Source organism: Rattus norvegicus, chromosome 7 (genome assembly GCF_036323735.1).
Source record: "Rattus norvegicus strain BN/NHsdMcwi chromosome 7, GRCr8, whole genome shotgun sequence".
Classification (NCBI taxonomy): Eukaryota; Metazoa; Chordata; class Mammalia; order Rodentia; family Muridae; genus Rattus; species Rattus norvegicus.
Window position 1 is genome coordinate 39,313,915 of NC_086025.1, and position 25,464 is coordinate 39,339,378.

Below are 25,464 nucleotides of genomic sequence, written 5' to 3' on the forward strand. Positions count from 1 at the left end.
ATTTATTACCTAAAAATAATGTCTATCAATATTTTATATATAATTTTTAAATTTTAGTTTTCTTAGATATTTTATGTATTTACATTTCAAATGGTATTGCCATTTCCTCCTGTCCCATACCCCCTCCACCTTTCCCTTCTTCTATGAGGATGCTTCCACTCCCATGCACCCACTCCCAGCTCAACGTCCTGATATTCCTTACATTGGGGAAAGGATCCTCCACAGGACCAAGGACTTTTCCTTCTGTTGATGCTGGATAATGCCATCCTCTGCTCCATATATGACTAGAGTCATGGGTCCCTCCATGGGTACTTCACTGGTTGGTAGTTTAGTCCCTGGGAGCTCTGGTGGGGTCTGGTTGGTTGATACTATTGTTCTTCCTATGGTGTTGCAAACTCCTTCAGATCCTTCAGTCTTTTTTCTAACTCCTCCATTGGTGTCCTCTGGCCAAAAGTCTTGTTAGTTGTAAGCATCCTCATCTGTATCAATAGGGTTCTGGCAGAGCCTCTCAGGGGACACCCGTATCTGGCTCCTGTCAGCATGCACTTCTTGGCATCAGCAATAGAAACTGGTTTTGGTGTCAGCATATGGAAGGGATCCCCAGATGGGGCAGTCTCTGGATGACCTTTTCTTCATTCTCTGCTCTACTCATTCTCCCCGTATTTCCTCCAGTGAGTATTTTGTTTGACCTTCTAAGAGGAATGAAGCATCCACATTTTGGTATCCTTCTTCTTGAGCTGCACATGGTCTGTGAATTTTTTCTTATGTATTTCAAGCTTTGGAGCTAATATCCACTTATCAGCGAGTGCATACCATATGCTTTCTTTTGTGATTGGGTTACCTCACTCAGGATGATATTTTCTAGTTCATTCCATTTGCCTAAGAATTTCATGTTGCCATTGTTTTTAATAGCTGAGTAGTACTCCATTGTGTAAATGTGCCACATTTTCTGTATCCATTCCTCTGTTGAAGGACATCTGGGTTCTTTCCAGCTTCTGGCCATTATAAGTAAGGCTGCTATGAACATAGTGGAGGATGTGTCCTTGTCTAATGTTGGAGCATCTTTTGGGATATTCCCAGGAGTGGTATAGCTGGGTCCTCAGGTAGTACTATGTCCAGTTTTCTCAGGAATCACCAGACTGATCTCCAGAGTGGTTGTACCAACTTGCTTTCCCACTAACAATGGAGGAGCATTCCTAGTTTTTCACATCCTTACCAGCATCTACTGTTACCTTAGTTTTTGATCTTAGTCATTCAGACTGGTCTGAGATGGTATCTTAGGGTTCCTTTGATTTGCATTTCCCTGATGACTAAGGGTGTTCAACATTGCTTTAGGTGTTCTGTCATTCGGTATTCCTCAGTCAAAAATTCTTTGTTTAGTTCTATATCCCATTTTTTTAATTGGATTATTTGATTCTCTGGAGTCTATCCTCTTGAGTTATTTGTATATGGTAGATATTATCTCTCTACTGGATGTAGGATTGGTAAAGATCTTTTCCCAATCTGTTGGTTGCTGTTTTGTCTTATTGACACTGCCCTTTACTTTACAGAAGCTTTACAATTTTATGAGGTCCCATTTGTCAATTCTTGATCTTAGAGCATAAACCGTTGGTGTTCTGCTCAGGAAATTTTCACCTGCGCCTATGTGTTCAAGGCTGGAAAGAAGGCTCAGCCATTAAAGTCTAGGCACACAACCAAAAATATCAGGGATCATACCTTTACCTTTCCTTTAACAATCTATTCACAGGTAGATATATAGGGCGATTCTCTCTGAGCTATATTTTATTATGTGCCAATGAATATAGGATGGAAAATACCTCTTCAGTTAACTCATGCTTTTAGTTAATTATTTTATTTATTTACATCCTCAATACTGCTACCCATATGTTCTTCCCTCTCAGAGTTCTTTGCCCCATCCTCTTTACCTCTGAGACAGTGCCCTCCCAGGTATCTCCCACCCTGGGGTATCAAGGCTCGACAGGATTAGGCACATCCTTTCTCACTGAGGCCAGACAAGGCAGCCTTCTGCTACGTATGTGCCTGGGGCCTTATACCAGCCCATGTATGTTCTTTGGTTCATTGTTCAGTCTCTGATAGCTCCCAGAAGTCCAGGTTAGTTGACACTATTGGTCTTCCTGTGAAGTTGCCATCCTTTCAATTGCTTCAACTCTTTCCCTAACTCTTCCATTGGGGTCCCTCTCCCCTGTCCATCCAGTGATTGTGGGTTTTTATATGGGTCTCAGTCAGCTGCTGGGTAAAGTCTCTCAGAGCACAGTCATGCTAAGCTTCTGTCACATAACATCAGTAATAGTGTCATGCCCGCCATGGGATGGATCCCAAATTTGGCCAGTAATATGTCAGTCATTCCTTTAGGCTCTGCTCAAAATTTATCACTGTAATTCTTTTAGAAAAGAGCTATTTTGGGTCTAAAATTTTGTAGGTGGGTTGGTGTCCCCATCCCTTCACTGAGGTTCCTATCTGCCTACTGGAGGTAGTCTCTCAGGTTCCATATCCCCATTGTTGGCCATTGTGACTAAGGTCTAATGTTACCTATATTGAGTCCTAGGAACCTCCCCCATCCCTGGTCTCTCAGACTTCCTAGAGATTCCCTCTCCTTGGCAGCTGCATGTCTTCATTGATTCTCCTGGCCCTGTTGGCTCTGGGGTCCTCTCTCCTGTCTCTTCCCATAAGGAATCCTGCCACCCTATTCTCCTCCTCTTCCCTTATCCCACACATGTTCTTCCTCCCTCTGTCTCCCATGACTATTTGGTTCACCCTTCTAAGTTGGATTTAAACATTCTTCCTTGGGCCTTTCTTATTGTTTAACTTGTTTGGGTCTGTGGGGTACATTGTCAACACTCTGTATTTTTTGGCTAATATTCACTTCTCAGGGATATATCTTTTTTGGGTCTAGGTTATGTCACTCAAGATGATATTTTCTAGTTACATCCATTTGCCTGCAACATTCATGATATCCTTGTTTTTAATAGCTGAATTGTATTCCATTTTGTAAATGAACCACATTTTCTCTATCCACTCTTAGGTTGTGGAACCCTGGAAAATTGAAAATTTTTCTACCTGAAGACCTAGCTATACTCCTCATGTACATATACCCAAAAGAAACCCCACCATACCCTAAGAACACATACTCCACTATGTTCATCGCATCCTTATTCATAATAGCCAGAAGGTGGAAACAACCCAGATGCCCCTCATCTAATTTCCTGAGATTGTAAATGCTTAATAAGATTACTGGATCATATGGCCACTGTATTTTGAAAATTATAGGAGCTTCCATATTGTTCTTCTTAGTAGTTATACTATTGACATTATTACACACTTTACATTAGAATTCACTTTTTTCTACATCCTCTCTGACATATAATGATATGCGATAAAAATAATATTATTTTTATGTGACTTTCCTAGTTGAAGAGATGCAGTATTTCATAATAGATTTAATCTAAATTTCTCTGATGTTCAGTGATGTCAAGTATTCCTGTATATATCTATTGGTAGTTTGTGTGTTGTCTTAGAGAAATATCAAGTCATGTCTTTTTTAATTTATATTTTAATTAGATTCATTTCTTTCAAGATGCTGATGATAAATTGTCTACAAACTCTTTCCACTCTTGACTTTTGTTTTTACCCGACTGCTTGTGAACATTGCTGTATAGAAGTCATTATATTTGGCCTAACTCAGTTTATATAATTTTTGTTTTGTTCTCTATGCTTCTGAAATTTTATATAAGAAATCGCTTTTAGAATCAATGTTATGGAGCTTCACAGTTTCTACTTTCAAAGAAGTTGGGTTTTAGAACCCTCTCTTACTTGGCATTTCTATGTATTAACCACAAGAAGTTTAGGCTAAGTGTCACAGATAAGCCTGTATAGAAAACCCAACTTCAAGGGAATGGAAAGTCTGCTCAATCAAATCACAAATTAATATCTCCCAATTGGAAGAGTTTGGTGACCATTAATTTGCCATTTATTCATATCTATACTACAGGGAATGGGACTCCAACATTGAGCCAGTGGATTTATTTACAAAATATAATGAAATGATATTCTAGTGATTGCAACTTCTTGTAAAGTTTTGCAAAAAAGGGCGTATAACTACTCATCTCTTTTAAAAGTCATTTTAAACAACAGTAGACATTCACGAGTATAGACTGATGAAAGTTGGAAAGGAACTCTCTTCATTGTTCCCCAAAGATCTTTTACTTTGCTTGGCTGACTTTGCAACTGCAGTAAAGTGCAGCCAGACTCCAGTAAAAAGAAATAAAGTGAATACTTTGCTTCGTGATACCTTTGCTGTGGTTTGCATTTCACCGCCAGCTTATAGAGATGGAATCTATTACTCGGCAGACACTGCTTGCACAAATGAAAGATAAATTTTTCTTTTAGATAGGACAGATCACTGAGACTCATAAAATATTAATGATGAAAGCTCTGGGAATTAGATATGTCCCTGACCATAGGTTTCTCTTGACAGTGAAGCAAAGTCAGTTTAACCCATTTTTCTTCCTGTAAGATCCACATCAAGAATGATATGGAAGGAACGGAATTCAAGATTTAAGAGTCTGATGAGCATAGATTTTTGAGAAAGGTAATCTTTCTCTCTTTCATTTTCTATCATGTTTTGTGTTTCTTATCGGCTGTAAATTCTGCGTAGTGATGTAGCATGGTGGATCTGATGCTTGAAGCACTTCAAGTGCTCAGCAGGGCAATTTTGGGGGAAGACTGCAGGAAGTCCATATTTCTTAATGTAATAAATATCAATAGACAACATTCATTTCGTAGAAGGAATTTGTGTACTCCAAAATTATTATTCAACATTAAGTTTTATTAGTATCTATACAAAGTAATGAGTCTCATCATAGCATTTTCATAAAATGTGGCATTATACTTTTAACTAAATTGTCCCTAACTTATTGATTCCCTCTGTCACTACTACTGCCCATGTGATTTCTTCCTCCAACAATAAATGTCCCTCTCCTGATTCCATGTCATACATATTTCTTTACTCAGTTGATCAGAGTTGAATATGTATGTAAATATATTTAAATATTAATAAATGGCATCACTTCTACGTGTTTAGTTTTCATGAATTGTTACCACCAGTTCAAAAACTATGACAAATTTATAATGCATGCTTTTTTATATTATCTCTGGTTTATAGAAGGCAATTATAATTATGAATTGTTTTTAACATATTTATGCATGTTTTATACAAAACATTTACATCACTAAGAAACTAAAATTAATAGGACAAATCTATTATGACATTATTATTAAAATGTATATTATGAACAACTATTTGACTTGAGATAATGTGAGAATATGGAGGGTAACAAAATCCACATCAAGTTCTTTATCAACTTATTGCTACAAAGATAGGACATAGTGCAGGTTTGGAAACTTCAGCTTTTAACTGAAGTTTGGCAAACCTCGTCTCTGAGTACTGAGGTTTCAAGGGACCAATTACCTGATAGGATAAGTTTAAAGGTGAATGGATTCTGATGTCCAGAGGCTTGAAATACACTATAAGCACAGCCCTCAAGGTGGGTTCTACTCTAAGGGTAGATCCAGTCCCAAGGTCACTGATCTATAGGAGCTGAGGTCTTGTAGGTTAAAAATGTATCAAAGCACAGGCTCCTAGTCCGTTAAGGTGTGCAAGTTATTCAAGCAATCTCAATATTTAATGTAAAACTCACCAAAATATCAATGACAGTTTTAACAGGACAATAACTATAATTCTAAAATATTAAGGGACCATACAAGTTCATGGATAGACAAAGATTCCTGATCAATAAAAGCAAAGAGGGAAGCCCTTCCCACCCTTGTCTATAATAACATAGACATCACACTAGTGCACAAAAATGGATAGGCAAAACAGAAAAAAGGGATAGAGAATCAAGGAATGGATCTATTTATTTATAGCAACAGAATATGAGATTTTCTTCTCCCTTCCCCTCCTCTAACTTCCTTGTCTATCTATGGTGATTTGAATGAGAAAATCTCCCATAAGCGCAGATGTTTGATACCTTGGTTGCTAGTACGTAAAGCTCTTTGGGTAGCTCATCTTTAGGTAGGTATATCTTTAGGAAATGTGGCCTTGCTGGAAGAAGTATGTCACTTGGGGTGTGGTTTTGAGAGTCCAATAGCCTTTTACCATTCTCAGTGCACTCTGTCTCATGCTTGACATTCAAGATGTGAGCCCTAGGTTTCCTGTTCCCATTCTCATGCCTTTGCTCTATCATCATTGACTCTAAGTCTCTGGAACAATAAGCCCAAATTGTCTTGGTCATGATGTTTTATCATACCAATTAGAATAGTAACTAGGACATTCACCAAAATATTCCTTCCCCAGCTTCATGTCTCTTTTTATAAATCACACTAAGTCCTACACGAGTAAGAATGTAGGGCCATCCACTGGAACATGAGACTTGCATATATTCCTATACCCTCAAAAAGTTATTCTCAGTTGGCAATGAACTGCCAATAGCTTCAGTATAAGGAATGTAACCTAGAGATCATCTATTGTATCCATGTCAGAATTTTGACAGGATGTTTTTTTCCATCCTTTTTCTATTGTTTAAGAAGTCAATTCATACATTTAAAGTGTCATAATCAAATCTATCACTAATTCCATCCCCTGAAATTCTTCTCTTGTCCTCCATGCCACATTTTTCTCCAACTTTCCAGAGGTTTCTAATCCCATGGCATTCACTTAGTGCTTTTTTAAAGTGCTTGGTTGTAGGGCCAGGACATGGGCCATCAAGAGTCATGTCCATGAAGAAAACCTCAAGTAGCTTTATTTTATTTCTTTTAACATATGGAATAAGGCTCATTTTTTTTCCCTATTTAACCCAATATTTGCTTTCAAGTATGTCACCTCTCAAGTACAACCACATGATAACTTCCCTAAGTACATAGAATTATCACTCAACATGCCTTCATATACCATTAAAAGTTCTGAAATTCGTTGATATTCAACATGTTTCCAGTTGTTGATATTCACACAAGTATGTAACAATAGACTTTTCCACCCATATCCCAATTCCTGAATAACATCTAGAAGACTAATTTATATATGAATAAATGTCTAGGTTATAATTCTGGGGTTATTTCCTGATTATTTAATGACTTATATAACACATTTATTCTATTCTATGATGTCATCACGTTGTTAGTTACCCCCCCCCCTTTTTCATATGTCCAACTTTCTTAGAGCCCAGTTGTGAAATTCTTTCTTTCTTGATTCTTTCTCACAATTCCATCTCTCTCTTCTGGATGTCCCACCTTCTATTTCCTGCCTGAGCTAATAGGCCATCAGCTTTTTATTGACAGGTGGATGCTTCAACATGATGCATATGAGATTGTCCCTACAAAGAATAAATGGCCATATTCTATATGGTGATTATCAGATATTACTGTGAAAACGAGATCTAAAATGCATGTGTATGTGTGTGACTGTGTTGTTGAAATTGTTGTTGTTGATGAATGATGATGATGGTGGCGGTGATGGTGTTGGTGGTGTTGGTGATGATGATGGTGATGATGATGATGATTGGAAATGTTTGACTTATGACACAGGTCTATTATAAAACTGTTGTTGTAAAAATATTAAAATAATAATGAGTATCGGTGTCTTTTTACCCACTAGGTCTTCACCACAGTGCCCCAGATATCTGCTAGATATCTTGGCGGAAACACATCCCAGCCTCACTTTCCTACACTCAAACCCCCACATAAAAGAACACACAACACAATAATCTTAGATCCAATTGGTAAGATATAATTGCCCACTTAAACATACAAAGCCCAGTACCATCCATCCCTTGAGAACATTAATAACAACCTGTAAATACACAGAGCAGAATCTTAACATCACCTGCCATGGCTTCTCCCCTCTCTCTGTCTCCTCTTCTCCTCCTCTCTCCCCTACACTCCTCCTCTTCCTTCAAACTTCTCTCCCGCCCATCCTTCCTTCTCCTCCAATGACAGGCCTCCTTCTATCCTGTACCTGCCTCACCTGTGACATCATCCTACATAAACCAGTTGACCTTGAATAAGAATGATATTGAAATGAGATTTACAATGAAAAAAGGCAATGCAATTTTATCTTAACTGGTAATCATCAGCTGAGAGAAGCCAATGATGCCATTGTAGATAACTAAGTGCATATAAATGTTACAAATGAGTGCGGTCTTTATACAGACTTTACAATATGACTTTACAAATTACAAATTAATATTTACTTGAGGTTTTATTGATGAAAACAACCTCTGCTCCTTCTAAGGGATACATTAAAAATCCAGAGCAGTGAATTTTTATTGATATAAAAGTTACTTTTATGTTTATAAGAAAGTGTTCATGTTAATTAATGTCATATTTGCTTCTTATTCTTCCTTTGGTTAAAGAAAATGCAAAAGACTTTAGAAATAGGCAACCTTTACAGAATGTGTTTCCCATTTTCACTTTAGTACAGCTTTGGATGTCTTGTGAATGCCCCTGTTAACATAGTCTGGCAGACATTCAATAGCAAACTGTGTTCCGGGCAATGAATTTATAATGTTGTAGCAGGAACAATCTTGTGAATGTTGTAAGCCCTTATAGATGATAGAAAAATCAATAAGATGGATAAATTTGTAACAAACTACCCTATGCCTTTTTAGGTGAACAAAAACTCTGTACTATGGACCAAAATTACTATCATAGAGAAAATAACCCAAAACATAAATGAAATAATTTCAAGTATAGTTCATTGATTGTTCAACATTACAAAGTAACTATATGTGTTACATTTGTGTTGTTCTATTACATGTAATTTAAATTTTTATTTTGACAACTTTTAATGCATATAGTTTAATTCAAGAAAAGATGTCTTATGTATAATAAATTATCTAACTATATACTTTATTTTAGGTCTATTTTTAAATGTAAATATAAGGATGATTCAGTTGCATGAAAATAGCAATTTTTAAAATTTATTTATTTATTTTTATACTTAAGATTTTATTCCCCTGTTGGTCCACCGTCCTACTGTTTCACATCCCATACCTTCTCTCTGCCCCCCACCACTGTCTCCACTAGGATGTCCCCACCCCGCACACCTTGTCAAACCTCTAAACTTCCAGGGCCCTTCCATGAAAATACCAATTTTTATAGAACCTTATTCTTTTATTTTTAATCACAAATGAGTCATTTAACTATAGTAGTAATATTGAACTTTCTCTCTTCCAGGGTGACAATAGCTTTTATACAGGACAGATTATGTCAGCTTCTTTCTTAAGGTAAGACAGCATTGCACTGCTAATTCTGAGAGAAATATATGAATATACATATATAGTGTATATATATGTATATATATATATTTCATTAATAAAATTTGCTGGCAGTGGGTACATTTTGCTAGTGCTTAGGAATCTAACCATTGGTGTTATGTTTGAGATCCTTTTGCTCCACTGCCTTGCTTTCATGATGATAATTCTGACGATGCTTCTAAGACAGCTCCTGAGTAGATTACATGTAGCTTGAATGTTGAATTTTAAAAATGAAATATGTTATCTATTAAAATAGTGTAATTAGGTAAGACTATAATATTGTAAGACATGAAATAAAATTTTACTAAAGTAAGGAAGCATGGTGAGTCTTTCATAGACATAATATTAATAAATTAAATTTTCCTAAAGTCTCAAACATATTAGACTCTTGGTTTTTAGGAACCTCTAGATTTTTCAGTTGATTTCATGGATGGCTTTGCTTCATCTTTATATTGTCACTTATAAGTTGGTTATCCATACCAAATAGACTGGCCAGATTAGAAACACAAGGGTTTTTGTTTTTAAAGCTGCTAATAGTTGAAGCTTCATGTTTTTCAGAGAAGCGTAGAAAAAAGTATTTTTCTTTTTTGAATTGAATTCAATAACTAACCTCTGCTAACCCTTATTTCAAATTAGTTTATGACTTCTACAATTTTCAATCTTGCCTTCTGTTGTTATGCTTCCTATTTCTTTCCCTTCCCTACAGCTAGATCTTTCTAGCATGTTAATGTCACCAAACTATTAAGCTTTGTCAACAGAGAAAATGGGTATGTAATCTCTGTATTTGGAAAATAAAAGAAGTAATTCATGTTTATCTTTTCAATCTTTTATACTTTTCAAATATTATGAATGTTAATGCTTTTGAGAATCTCGTAATTATCATTATTACATATTTATTATCTATAAAAACAATATATGAAAAGCCTATTTAATTTATGTTCATTTGTAAAATTAAAAATTGGGTTCTTTGAAGATGGGCATGAATAGACATTGGGTATGAATATACATTTTTGCAAGCAGTTTTCTTTTACATTTATATCCCTTCCCAAATTGCCCTGTAGCAAATACAATATGATTTTCCCCAAATATTTAATCTAAATATGGTTCATCTTTCCTCTTGTTTTATCTGTGATTTTACTCCATAATTCTTGCCTGCCCACTACTCCGACTAACCAAATCTCAGTCAGGAAGACAATAGCAAAAACACCCAACAAAGAACACTGAATAAATTGAGTTGGGTTTCTCAGGTTGACATAGATTTTCACAAGTGATGGGCATTTCAGAATTCAGTATCTGCTCATTACAAATCTTCGTAAACAAGCTTCAAGCTCAAAGTGCATATATTTTGGCCTAAGTACATTAAATTATATTAGTAATTCAATTTACCACATTGTATCATTAGTACAGCCACAAGCTTCTTTCAAGTTCTCAGCCTCTGTGTTTCTGTTACGCAGAAACCATTGCTTTTATATAAAACTAATGGACTCATGAGCCAGATAAATAAATAAAAATAAGTGTTTCATTGTATGATTTGGAAGTTTAAAAAAATCCCCATTTTAGTAATAAAATAATAAGTTTGAAAATGATAGAACATTTCTCAAAAAATTAGAAGTATGGCTATAGGTGACTTCAATTTTTTCCAGATTTTGAATTTTCCTTCGCGGTCCTCTAGAGAAATCAGTTGCAAGAGACAAAAAGAGTCCATGAAAACATCTTGTCATATCATAAAGAAACATGTTATCAAATGTAAAGCAACACAGCTCTTGGGATGTGCACACTGTTTTAAACTTCCCATTGTTCATTGCACATTTGTGTACATATGCTCATGATGGTGTTGGTGGCAATCACACTTGCTAAGGCACACATGTAGATGACAGATGACAAAATTTTCTTTGGAGTCAACTGTCTTTAAGTGACTGGCTAAAATTTTATTTTATTTTATATGTTTTTTATTGTTTATTTATTTGCATTTCAAATGTTATCCCCCTTCCCAGTTTGCCCTCCACAAACACTCTATCCACGTCCTCTACCTCTGCCTCTATGAGGGTGCTCCCCCACTTGCCCAACCTCTCCCACTTCAGCTCCCTAGCAGTCTCCCAAGCTGGGTCATTGAGCCTCCATAGGACCAAGGGGCACCCCTCCCACTGGTGCCATGATTAGGTGTCATGATTAGGTACATATGTAGCAAAGGATTGCTTTATCTGGAGTCAAGTCTCTCCAACCACCGTTATGTGACATCCAGGGCTCAAACTCTAGTAGACAGCCTTTCATGACAAGAGCCTTTATCTGCTGAGCCATCTCTGAGCTTACATCCTTAGAAACTGTTAAAGACTCCAATGAATTTTATTTATATGAATCCTTACCCTTTTAATATTTTCTACATTAGAAATAAATTGGAAATGATTAGGTATTTGTTATTACTTTTAACCTAAACAACAAATTATTTACATGTAATATAAACAATGTATCTTTTGAAAAATAATTACCTTTTTAAAAAGTATTCTTACTTGGGAGGATAAGAGATAGGTTTTACTGTGAAATTACATACACAGACCTTGTTACACTGCACTATTGTACATCCTATTTTCCCATATTCATTAATTATGCTTCTCTTTTTAACCTTCGGATCAGGAATTCAAAATCATGCACTGTGCTTTTAATTCCAGTGCTCATGAAGTGGACAGAGAGAATTCCTGAGTCTACCTTGCTTGACTTCCATCCTAGTACTTGATAAATTGTTCTTTGTCCCCTAGGTATAAATGTAAACTATAAACACAATTTACAGCAACATAAACACACACACATGCACACAGACACACACACACACACATACACACACAAAGACACTCAAATTTATTTTCTCCAGATAATTGTGAAATACATATATTTCATCCTTATTACTAGACAAATACACAAATCATACTGTTGTTTAGATCATCAAAATAAATACCTAGGTGCCACGTAAGTAAATATTAAATAAATATAGTGAACGTAATAGTCAAATGGTACAATTTTGAGATTGGTGTTTGCCTTCTTCAATCAGAGAGACATTTTTTACAGTATATACTACATAACTCTACACCTAAAAAAAAGGATCATTCCATAAGACAAGAATCAACACAATTTTGAAGTTTCCATTCTATTTAATGTCTATATCACTACTCCATAATTAACTATAGAATAATAGGCATAATGTCAATGAGTAATTAGCAAAATTAGCAAAATGTCAAGACATTTGAACAGGAACAATTTTAGGAAAAGAAAAGATTCTTCCCCTACAAGTTGAAAGAGGTTTTAATTAGATCCAACAAATACTGCAATGTGGGAGTGAGTTATGGCTCTGTATTCTAATATTTACTAGTAGATATTTATCTTGATATTCATCTTTTCTTTGTGGAACTTGGGGATTTAAACACCCCAGCTTTTCATCCTTTACGTAGTTGGACAAGTCAATCCTGTAATGTGGACTCTTTATGAAATTTATAGTATTTGAACATAGAGAATGCTACAATAATGCTACGGGGACTTTTGGTCTTTTACCAGCTTTGTAATGATTTGTTATTGATACTAATAATTCTAATAGTCATAAACTACTCTCCTTCCTTCTCTCCCTTTCTTTCTGTATCCCGCTCTGAAAGTTAAGAGTCCTTAATTATCATGCATTACTATGTAGAAATAACATGCAAATTCACCTTAACTGAATAAATACTTCTGTATAAGTTCATCTACACCAGAATGAGAAGAAACTTCTAGAAAAAATAATGTGTACAGAAATGTGTAGGCTATTTTGTTCAGTTTCGTTTTCTGTACTTCCCTGTCATCCTGGGAATGAAACAGATGTGAACCTTCTTTTCTCTGTTATCATTACCCTTGGGGTGAACTTATTACTACATTGAATGTGATTCTGTTATTCACAATGCATGTATTTCTTACATAAGGCTGAAAGTTGATTATATCTGGCACTCAATGGAAAATGCACCATCATGTATGAGCCAGTAATAATCACTGACCACTACAAATCCAATTTAAGGCTCAGTATCAATTTTAGATGTTATATGAAGGTATTATTACTCCGATATTGAAGTGGACATGTTTGGTGCTTTTGTTCATGGCTGAATTTAATGGCTACATGCAAGTCTATAATCTTATACCCTAAGGACAATTTTTATATCCTTTCAAATATACTACAATGGAAGTTGGAAACGCTATAGCTTGGCTCAGTCCTATCCTTATAAAATTGAGTTAGTTATGTGCACTATTTGGCATTGATTTCATTTCTTCTTGGCATAAATGTCAGTGAATGATCTTCACCCTTCTTTGCAGTTTGCATGTTCTAACTATGTTTGATTTTATGTCATTTTGAACTTTAATCAGCAATTAATCATACTTGATCCACTTCGTCAAAGATAGTGACCTCTGTACCACAATATAACTAATGTTATATATACTAAGAAGCAATGCATATGTGTGTGTGTGTGTGTGTGTGTGTGTGTATTTGTTGTATCTAAATCTTGTTCTTTTATTTCCTAATTAAACTCTTTTAATTGAAAGAAGAATACTACTTAGGGAAGATTCTCTACCTTTTGTTATATATCACTAACACATAACTCCCTTCATGATGCAGCTGCCCGGTGTGTTGTTGGCCCAATAGATTCTCAGCAAGCACTTGAAACCACAGGAAGTATTTTTTGTGATTTTTATTGTTGACTTAAGTCTGTTCAATTTTGTTCATTGTCTTTATTCTATGCATTAAATACAGTAAGTTACAATAATACAGGCCTCACTATCATGAATCTTGTTCCATAGTTGAATGACATAGAACCTCCAGTTTTCATCCTACAAACTGTTTTCAAGCTCAGTATCATAAACATCACACAGATTTTTACAATTTTCCTTTTCACCACAATGAGGTGTTAATATTTCAAAACATAAGGACATTTGTATAAGGTGAGGATGGCCAATGATTTAAGTTACTAAGACTCTTGCATATGAAATTGCCCATGACTTTTACCATTCACTGTCAATTTTTTCTTTCTTCTTTTAAGGTATGTCATTCATAAATTGATATAATTTTTAATTTCAGCATACCACTCTTAAATAGGCAAAATAAGCATACTGACAACTCCATTATGCTCTGTAAATAAGAAATTTGTTGACTGTCATTTGATAAATGTTGTTATACTGTCCCTTAAAACAAACACTGTGTAGAGGATTGTTGGGGGTGCAGTAATGGGAGGTAGATGTGGAGGAGAACACTCATAGAGAAGGGGAGGGGAATGGGTTAGGGGACTGAAGGACAGGAAACCTGGAAAGGGAATAACATTTGAAATGTAAATAAATATCCAATTTAATAAAAATGGAAGAAAATAAGAATTTAAGTTAAACTCTAGATATTCCCTTTTCTGAAATAGTTGTTCTTTAATTTCTCTTATAATATTAAATAGTGCTACATACATTTGCTAAAATATGAAGAGGCAAGTCTGGGAAGGAGTTAGTAATTATAATTTTAGTTACAATTGTAGTGTGTCTGTCCTCTGGGATCCTCCATTAGGTCTAAGGAAATTATCCTAACTAACATCATGCATAACCATTGAAGAAGATAAACCAAAGGTTGTAATAAATCATAGCCTTTAATAAATATTAAAGAAGTTTCTAGACTCTCTTTTCTTTAGGGAATTTAAGCTTTTGATAATCTTTTTAAACAGGAAATTGTGATTACCAAAAGCTGAAAGGGAAAATATGGATTCTTACATACATAAGAGTATTTGTTGTTGTTTTGATAGATTTTATAAGAAGAGAACTAGGTGAAAGTTCTTTAGATGTATATAAATTGGCTACCTAAAATATACTAAAATAAACATGATGTCTGTAATCTTTCCCTTGAAGCTATGCTAACTGCTTATTAATGGCGGCAAATTCAATCCTGTGGTAATGTTACCTGGATGTTAACTTTTATTTTCCAAGGCTCAGTCTACTTTAGAGCTCTTCCTGCTTTGATCTAATACACATTTGCCTTAAACTAAGGTGAATTTTAACAAGGCTGCAAAACTCTCTCCATGGACTCATTCCATTTAATTGATTGACTCGAATGCTAAACACATAAAACTGCATGGTACTAGACAATTAACACAAGTTCAATCCTTTTATAGATAAAGAATTGTTTACTCTTTATGACAAGTGATAAAGAATAAATAAAACAACCCACACAATTTGTACTCATGTCTAGAAATCACAGTAGAATTCTGTAACATATAATTTTGATATTGATTTTGCTCAGTCATTTCAAAATCTTTTTTCCCCACAATCTATTGGGCATTAATGGTTACATTTTGAAAACTTTCAGCCAAAATTTTCATCGAGCTCTAAAATAGAAGTGTACATTGCCTAAGATCATTATTTTCATGTGAGGAAATAGTTGAAAATTAAACTGATGTGCACATGTACATTTAGCAAACATTTAGTTATATTAACTCAATAAAAATTTTTGCAAGTCAAGTATTGATATAATGAATTTAAATGTTAAAACATGGTATTAAAACTACTACTAAAATTACATGGCCAGATAGGAGAAAAGTCAGTGTTTTCCCCTATGTCATAGGCAACTATATTCTAGCCCTAAGGTTGATGTCAAAAATAAAACGGTATTTGAAGCTATCATGACACATAAATAATAGTTAAGCATTCAAGGAGCATGACATTTTGAATCATAGAGACAATGAAGCAAATAATAAAGTGGATGTTATAATTTAGGAGAGCAAGAGCCTCTTTTGGCTAGATAGTGATTCCTGAGATACAGGCAGGGGTCAACTTCTAACACTTGTAGTAAGGAAAGATAAAGTTTCTATTATTTGCTAAAAGCGTCTATATGTTTGAGTAGAACTAAGGTAAACCATAGCTTTAACACAGACACCGCTGATATAAGCATGAAGTTGACACTAAAGGAATAAGTCGTTTTGACTTAGTTTCGAGACAATTAATAAAACCCTGATACTATAGTGATTTCACAATAATTCACAACACATTTTGATCAAAATATTAATCAAGGATATAGGCTTCCAATTGTGACAAACATCTTTCACAATATAGTCTATGATTGTTTAGAGAATGAAGTGTGTAACATTTACAATGCTCTTGACCTTGCGTCTGAAAAATGTTGTTGACATAATGGCCAACGGAAGTAAAGGATGGATACCTTATTCTCGCAGGATTTACAACAGGAGAAAAAAAATAAATGTCTAAATAAAAGGAAATAAACATGAAGAGAACAATGTAAGAAACTATTCTGAGATAAAGAACAAGGAGGCTCTGGGTGCCCCAAGTAAAAGGGATAAAGTAAAGAAAATTAGAAGTAGTGGAATGCTTCTCAAACCTAACGCTACACTGCTGAGCATCAGTCAGCCAGCACTGAAAGTTATGTTTCTATTGTAATTAGCCAAACACAAGAACAGGTTTTAAAACACATACAGATCTCACACAGATCTCTCTCTCTCTCTCTCTCTCTCTCTCTCTCTCTCTCTCTCTCTCTCTCTCTCTCTCTCACACACACACACACACACACACAGAGAGAGAGAGAGAGAGAGACAGAGAGAGACAGAGAGAGAGGAAGAGGAGGAGGAGGAGAGGAGGAGGAGGAGGAGGAGGAGGAGGAAGAGGAGGAGGAGGAGGAGGAGTTGGGGAAAAGAACCGACCATTAACTAGGACAAGAACATACAGAGTCCTGATCTTTGAAAGTTGAAACCTGTCAGAGGTGCTCTTCAATATGGGCAAAATGTCTTAAACTCAGTAGAATATTGTATATCTGTAAGTCTAACTCCAGAATTCTGACACTCGCTGAGCGTGGGTTCAGCAAGTTTGTTTAAAAAAAAAAAACATGTATTTTGCACATTATAATGTATATGGATCTATAACTGACTTGAAATGAAGTGATAATAAATTTCTTTAGCTTTCTATTACTACTCTAAAAGAACTTCATCATCCCTCAAAGAGAAAGAAATGGTAGATTTTTCTGTTGTTTGTTGTCTTGTTAGGTTATAACTGCCTATGGCGGGAAAGTTTGTGTATCTTAAAGGGGAACAGAGGGGAGACAGTTCCACCAAAGCATAGAAGTGTAAAAATGCTACAGTGAAGGCTATAAAGCCTATTTTTTAAAAGCAAAAAATAATGTAGAAATTCTGGAGAGATGGTTCAGTAACAAAAAGGATTTACTACTCCTACAGAGGGAGAGGGGCAAGTTTGGTTCCTATCAGCTATATGGCTTATACTTGCCATATTGACATTTTCAGGGGGGAACTGAAGACTCTTCTGGCCTCCAGAGTCCTGCATGAACTTGATTCATGCACATACATTTGGGCATCCATATTCACATAAAAGAAATACATTTATTTTTTACAAAATAAAGAAAGAAAAGCTTCTTATGTTTTTACCTGTGTTTCTGTGTGCAATGACTATGTTAGTAATGACTTCACAGTTCACTAGTTTGCTAGGAAGTCTGAATGAATTATAACATTTGTAGTATAGCGCAAACTCTGTGCCACAAGTTTCATGCACTATTAGTACATGATTGGTAATACTGTATAGGAAACTACACAGCCATCCACTAAAATACCTCATCTTGTATTTACTTATATTTCACTGCCATTTGCAAATGTCAATCCCATGATTATCCCAGAGTTCCATAGTGCAGAAAATTAAGAAAATAAAGATAGGGTACTTCGAATTCCAAGTTAAGCATGAAATGGTTAGAGAAGCATCAAAATCACTCAACATGGAGTCGAATAATTAGCAAGTGAGACTAAAATGAGTAAACTTAAAGACATTTTTGAGCTTAACAGGAGTTTTTCTCCTTTACTCAATGTGTTTGATTTAGTAGAACTATTCTATTTCCCAGTTTATAGTACCTATATATAGAAGGATCAAAATCATGCCCATACATGATAGTAATCAAAATGTTGCAGTGTGGCCTGAAAACACTTTCTAGAAGTTCCAAAAGTCTCCCCAATATTAGCTAAAGAGAACCCTTTGCCATGTGGTGAAGATGGCTTAGTGGAGAAGGGCTAGCCAGAAGACTGAGTTTGATCTCCAGAGCTCACATAAAAGCTGGCTTCAGCAGTGTTCTTACTTTTCCAAAATTATGTAGATAATTATTTAATCATTAAATTTTTTGAATAGAAATGTAACATAAATGAGAATGAAGATTTTGAATCATAAAGTAAGAGTACAGACTGTTTTATATACATGAAATGTAAAATATTAAAATAGAGTCCCCTAGCTAAGTGATTCAACATTGTCACAATGAACTGGTTTTTTTTTTAATGTAAAATAATTCGAGGAAAACATTCAGTACACAGAAAAATATTCAGGATTATAGTAGCACAGGGTTTGACATAGCTCTCTCATCTTCAAAGCTGGACTCTGTCTTCATTTCCTTTAGGGTGAAATGTGATGTCCAATATAAATATAAAACATATGTACTGATAGTTTCCTAACAATGATTCTTTGCCCATTTTTACTACAATATTTTCTTTCAAAGTCTGCAATTATTTACTGGCTAAAGGTGATTTTAAAAGTCAAATCTGATGTAGATCAGAGATTTTTCATATTTTTCTCATTATAGGTAGCTGTGAGCCACCATGTTGTTTCTGGGTATTGAACTCAGGACCTCTGGAAGATCAGTCAGTGCTGTGCCATCTCTCTAGCCCATCTCCTGTATTTCTTTAAGGGAGTTATTTATGTCCTTCTTAAAGTCCTCTATCATCATCATGAGATGTGATTTTGAATCTAAATCTTGCTTTTCCAGTGCGTTGGGGTATCTAGTACTTGCTGTGGTGGGAGAACTGGGTTCTGATAATGCCAAGTAGTCTTGGTTTCTGTTGCTTAAGTTCTTGCTCTTGCCTCTTGCCATCTGGCTATCTCTGATGTTTGTTGGTCTTGCTGTCTCTGACTGGAGCTTGTCCCTCCTGTGTGGCTGTGAGCCTGTGAGCATTGAAGTGAGAGAACTCCTGGGAGATCAGCTCTCTGGGTCTGGTAGGCTTTGGGACAGCCTTAGCTCTGGGAGAAGATGGAGAATGGATGGATACTGTTCCAGGGTCCCCGTGGTTCCTGTGCCCTATGCGATTCTGTTGGGTCCCTCTTTTGGCAGTTAGTGGAGTGAAAGTGGAGTCGTACCTGTAGGTTTAGAAGTGAGAGCACTTCTTGGAGACCATGACTCACTGGTTAGGTTTTAGGTAGGGAGGACCTTACCTCTGGGTGCAGAGGGAGACTGGAAGCCATAATTTGGATCTTAAATATATTGGATAAGTTATCTAATTAAAATACTCACTATATGCCTAGAATCACTCTAATTTTATATTTAATGCACAGGGATGCTCTACAAGACTAGAGAATGTTGAAAATATCTATCATATATCATTTGCCTGAAATGCTTTCATTAAAATTTATATACAAATTAGGTATGAAAGTATATTATAAATTCTGATAGAGCAGTATTTTCATAAGTTTCTTTAAATATAGAAATTTTTATTTAAAGTGAGGGGCTGATGTGGTGCCTTTCAAACTGATTATTCCATAATTTTATTTTTCATTTTCTTATTTTTATTTTATATGCCTTGGTGTTTTGTCTGCATGTAGGTCTGTGTAAAGGTATCAGGTTTTGGAGTTAGAGACAATGGTAGGGCACCATGTGGTTGCTGGGATTTTATCCAGGGACCTCTGGAAGAGCATTCAGTACTCTTAACTGCTGAGCCCATCTCTCCAGGTCTAATTATTTCAAAATTTAATGTGCATATGCAGTATATATAAATTTAAAAATACATATGTTTGTTTAAATACACAAAGAAATAACATCTGTGTATACACATATGCATAAGCATACACAGAGAAAAATGTTTCTGAAAACTTACATTTTAAGAAAATTATTATTCATAAATAAACTATAAAGTAAGAGTAAAAAGAATGTTTACAATTACTATTATATACATATGTATGAGTGTATACACACACACACATACACACACACATACACACACACATATGTATGGCTTCTCACAGCATGTGGTTCCTATGTGGCTTAATTTTAATCTTATATTAGAAAAGCCATAACATTTCAAGATAAGTATCATAAATATGTCATTATAACTTCTGAATTTATATACATTTGAAAATACACAAATGTAGATATGTATCTGTGCTAATTTTTCCTAGTTTACAATCACACAAACAAGACAATGAAAAATATCAAAATCTTCTACACATATTCATATACACATACATGTAAGGGTTGGGCTGTGGTCAATAATGAGTTAGTTCTAGTGTTTGAAGGAGGCATGAACACATAATAACTAAAAACACAGTAATCAGAGTTGCATAAACCTTTGGTTGGAACTAAAGCAGCCTTAAAATCCTCTTAGAACTTATTAAATATTCATTAATCCCTTTATTCTTTTTTATAAATAAAAATAAACATATCATTGTCAGTTGTCTGAGTCACAGGAAGATTTAAAAAGGGAATGCATTATGATGTCTTTAAATATAGACCCTTCATGTGAGAAATTTCCATAAAAGTAAAACAATTTAGAGATTTTTTTAGCCTTAGTAGATACTTTTAGTCATAATTTCCACACAGTCCTGCAAATACATGTGTAAATATTGTTCTATGAATTTTTTAAGGTAAGATACTTTAGCAAAACCATTTAATTCTCCACTGTCAAACTTAACTATTGACTCTAATAATGTCAGCATTCTAGTATGATCCCACTAGGAGTTAGCCTTTGAGAGATAAATTTTATGTAATTCTTTCAATTTAATTGATAATCTATAAAATATCACAATTCAGTAATATTTTGATTTCACATGGGAAATGCTCCTAGACAGATTAAATGATGAATGAACATAGAAAATTGGTTATCATTATTGAGAATATTAATTTTTTTCTAAATTGAGTTTTTCACTACAGATTTTCATTATGCACTCAGACCACAGCTCTCTAATCAATAATGTAATTCATACCATGGGAAATGAAAAAGACTGAAAAGTCAACATAGAAATTATGTTTAAGGGAATATCAATAAATCTACGATAATATTTCATTTTAAATTTATTTTTCTACATTAAAAACAGCTTTATAGCCTCCCACAGAAAATTGTGATTAGGAAAAAAAAGATAAAATGTTGTGCTGTTTCTGATTGTTTTGGATAAACAAATTGAGTTAAAACTGTCATATAATCTGTGACTGTCACTGGGATTAATATTGATCTCAACTCTATGAACTAAAAAGGATGAAAATATTTAAACAATTTCTAATTTTAATAACAAAAAATTTAACCAAGTATACTTAAAATGTGGATATGGCATGTCTGCCATTTTCTCTAGACTACAGATGCTTCTTGTTTCTAGTCTGTCAAATAAGTATGAAAATTACTATCTGAACTCATTCAAGTAGTAGGCTAATTTTTTTCCTTTTTTCTTGCTTATATGGAGCCTGAGCTATCTAAGTGTGTGTGTGTGTGTGTGTGTGTGTGTGTGTGTGTGTGTGTGTTGAATTGCACTTGTAAGCAAATCTTCCATAAAAGATATAAGTAAAATTTTTACACAATATGAAAAGAAGCAGAAGAGGAACTCTTTATAACAATCATTTGCTACATGAGCAGGTTGACTTCGAACCTACAGCAACCTGATATTAACATATCTTCAAAAATCCCAAAGTAATTGTTCATATTTTAATTCTTGTGTGTATTTGTGTGGTTGTAGTATAATTGCATGTATGCCGTTGTATATCTATATCTATATCTATATCTATATCTATATCTATATCTATATCTATATCTATATCTATATCTATATCTATATACACGTGTGTGTGTGTGTGTGTGTGTGTGTGTGTGTCTGTGCAGGTTAAGTGTGTGTGTACTTGGATGCTCTGGCATGAGTATCGATGTCAGAAGCAAACTTTAGGTGTCACAGGATCTTTTGTTGTTCTCTTCTGTGTGAACCAAGCTAGCTATCCATGGTTAGCAGGAATTCTGTCTTAGCACTCTAGCTTTCTGCTGAGGTTCCCTAGAGTTGTTGGCAGTTTTTTCTCTATTCAGTTGAGCTCTTACATGGTTCATGCTATTGTGTAGAGAATTGAGTGGGTTCTGAGGATATGAAGTCAGGTTGTAAGAACTGACAAAGCACTTTCCTAACAGAATTATCATTATAGGTCCGTAATGTTGCTACTTAAAGTACTGCCTAATTGATCTGGTGAGACGGTTAGTGGGTAAATGTGTTTTCTGCCAATCCTAAATTTGATTTCTAGGACACACATCATGAGAGGAGAAAGCTGACTCTCAACAGCTGCTTCTTGAACTCAACATGTGAATTACCACACACAAGCACACACACAGACACACACACACAGACACACACACACACACATATAAATAATAAATATAAAATTAAATTAAAATTTTGCAAAATAGAAGATTATGAAGGGGCTGTATTTCACGATTTCTGTAGTATATTAATATGTACTATATGTGTAGTAAGATATTAAATATATAAGAGGAAGTAACTATATCTGTCAAAAGTGCAGCTTTTTGTTTTCTCTATTTACTGGATTAAAGATTCTAATAATTTTTCCACACATTAATATATATGTTGTGCCTAGTTAAGTCTCAACATATATTTCAAGGGATATGTAGATATAGATATAAATATAGATATAAACAGATATAGATATAGACATAGATATAGAGATAGATATAGATAGGTATAAATATACATATATATGGATGAATTTTTACAATGAACTTTTCCTAGTTTTAGAATTTAGTGACAAGCTTCAGAAAATAAGTGCTTACTGAAAGGAAAGCAGTATTTTCTAAGTAAATTATTTGAACACATAAATATATTTGATTGCATTGTTTCTACAGATATATGTTATTTGGTACTACTGAATTCAATCGTTTTACCCGATCCCTTGCCACACAGGCATGTATGGTGAACTTACCAAGAGAGTTTATTTATTTCCTTTTGTACTGTTCTGGAAAGTGAACATGCTCATTTTTAGACCTTCACATGCAGTGATGATAATCTTCTCTCCTATTTCTCCATGTTAATAGTATAATCATGGTTACTAATATTATTCAGAATCTGCGATGCTAACCATCACATCATGGAAGCTACACATTGATATTATTCAATATTACTCAATTAGCCAAATTTTATCTTGACTTGGAAGCAGTTATTTTATGGATCTCTGTTATGCTCCTTTTATAAATGAGAGTCCAGAAGATAACTTGTGGTTATAACGAGGCACTTACCATACCTGGTGGCATTTTACTCTATTGAACATTACTCTTAAAACTGAAAACAAGCTCCTGTGTTATATACTCTGTTATTCAGAGGCAGTTGGCTGCTGCAGGAGTCGTATGCCAGCAACCTAGGCTCTGTCGTAGTGTTAAGGAAGTTGCAGAACCTGCAAGGCTTGAGGTCAAACAGGAAGTATTTAGGAGATCACATCAGAAGTGATCCAGGTTGGTTGGTAGAGCTAGTTTTCTGATGAATACTCCTGGGGTCTGGAGAGCTGACTCAGTGATTAAGAGCACTTAGTCTGCCAAGTACCTGGATTCACTTTTCAAACCCACATGGTGGTGCATAGGTATCCATGATTTTAATTCCATATGATCCAGTGCCTTCTCCTAGCCTCCCAGGGCATCAGACATGCACATGGTGCTAAAACACACTTTCAGGCAAAACGCCCATATATAAAAATAAAAAATAAATAAATCCCAAACCATGAATAAACGTCTCTCGAGTCATTATTTCTGGCTTTCTTTCTTGCTATACTTGCTACACTTAGGCTTTTGATGATATTCACCAAGTGGATCTCAATAAACTCAAACAGAAAATATCTGTTTGATTTTGAATTTTCAGTCTACACCGAATTAAATAAATATTTTTTTTATGAAACAGGTGTTGAGTATCTTACTATCTAAACAGTAAAGAGAATAATATAAATATAGTATAATAATAACATATTGATTTAATAAGGGCTTAACACAGAGCACAATGCATCCTTTCAAGACAGCTGCTATTGCCTCCAAAATTGTTGCATTACTGACCACCTCAACGTGGAATAGATTTCATGGTTGTAATGACCATTGTAACAAACAAAGTTTGTGTTAAGAAAGTTTTACATTTCTACTATGACTTGCCTTCTAATAAGTTTTTCTTTTTAATTTTGATGATCAAAAGCAGAAATCAACGAGGGAAGGCCATCCTGGAAGGGAAGCTGGGGAAGCAAGTGTAACATTCTTTATTTAGTTAACTTCAGAACTGAAGAAGATTGTCTTGTCTGTACAATTCTGCTCAAACATTTGCTGTTATTATAGTACCTGACAAGGAAACCCCAATCCTGTCAGGGCTACTAGTTTGGTCTACATTGTAACTTAATGTGAGCCGCAGACACAAAATAATAATAATAAATAAATTGTGCTAGGTATAGCTATGAACCTGGATGAATGGTGTAGCTGCTGATATTTTTCACCTCACTACCACCTATAACCATAGCTAGGATTGTCATAGCTAGGGACAATGAAAAAACTCTGAGGGAGAAAAACAATTACATTTGCTGCTATCAGTATTGGAGACTTTTGTACCAAATATAATGATAATCGTGTGTTTTGAAAGTTTCCTGAAGCTTTCGCTATGTCAGCAATGCTCTCTCTATTCATCAGAAAGTATTGACTGCTGCCCGGAGGGCATGTTCAGCCTTCCACAAAGCAAAAGAGAAAAACAAATTGGTCAAGCATTAAAAAAATGCAAGCCAAGCAAGTCGGGGGAGGGTAGTGGGAGGGGGGCACACGTGTTAGGGAGATGAACACTTTCACTCTAACGAGTTTTTTTGTTATATTGTTTGTATTGTTTTGTTTTTGTTGTTGTTTTGGTTGGTTTATTATATTTTTTGCATGTTTTCCTTGGTGTTATATATAAAACCAGGTATTAGAAAGATGTGATTTGGTTCTGTATTCTGTTAATTTTAACACCTACTAAACAAAGAATAACTTACAGTTCAGTGCCTTGGGCTAGATTAATGTAGCCACATAGGTTTACATGGGTAGGAATTTCATTATTTTTCCCTCCAAACTCCTCATATGAA

The 25,464-nt window shown here is 34.8% G+C and overlaps 1 protein-coding gene across 17 annotated transcripts in view; it reads left to right on the forward strand.

Annotated features, from left to right (window-relative positions):
- Nucleotides 1-25,464, forward strand: part of Mgat4c (MGAT4 family, member C) — a 764,987-nt gene that overhangs the window by 717,798 nt on the left and 21,725 nt on the right. For 14 of the 17 annotated variants that reach the window (XM_039078699.2, XM_017594737.3, XM_039078702.2 and 11 more), the window contains one exon: nucleotides 9,250-9,299. The exons of 1 other annotated variant lie outside the window; for it this stretch is intronic. The gene's annotated coding sequence lies outside the window, so the exon portion shown is untranslated. Of the gene's footprint in view, nucleotides 1-4,534; nucleotides 4,610-9,249; nucleotides 9,300-25,464 lie in introns of all 17 variants that reach the window. 2 more of the 17 variants (XM_063263216.1, XM_063263217.1) reach the window with 1 other exon arrangement.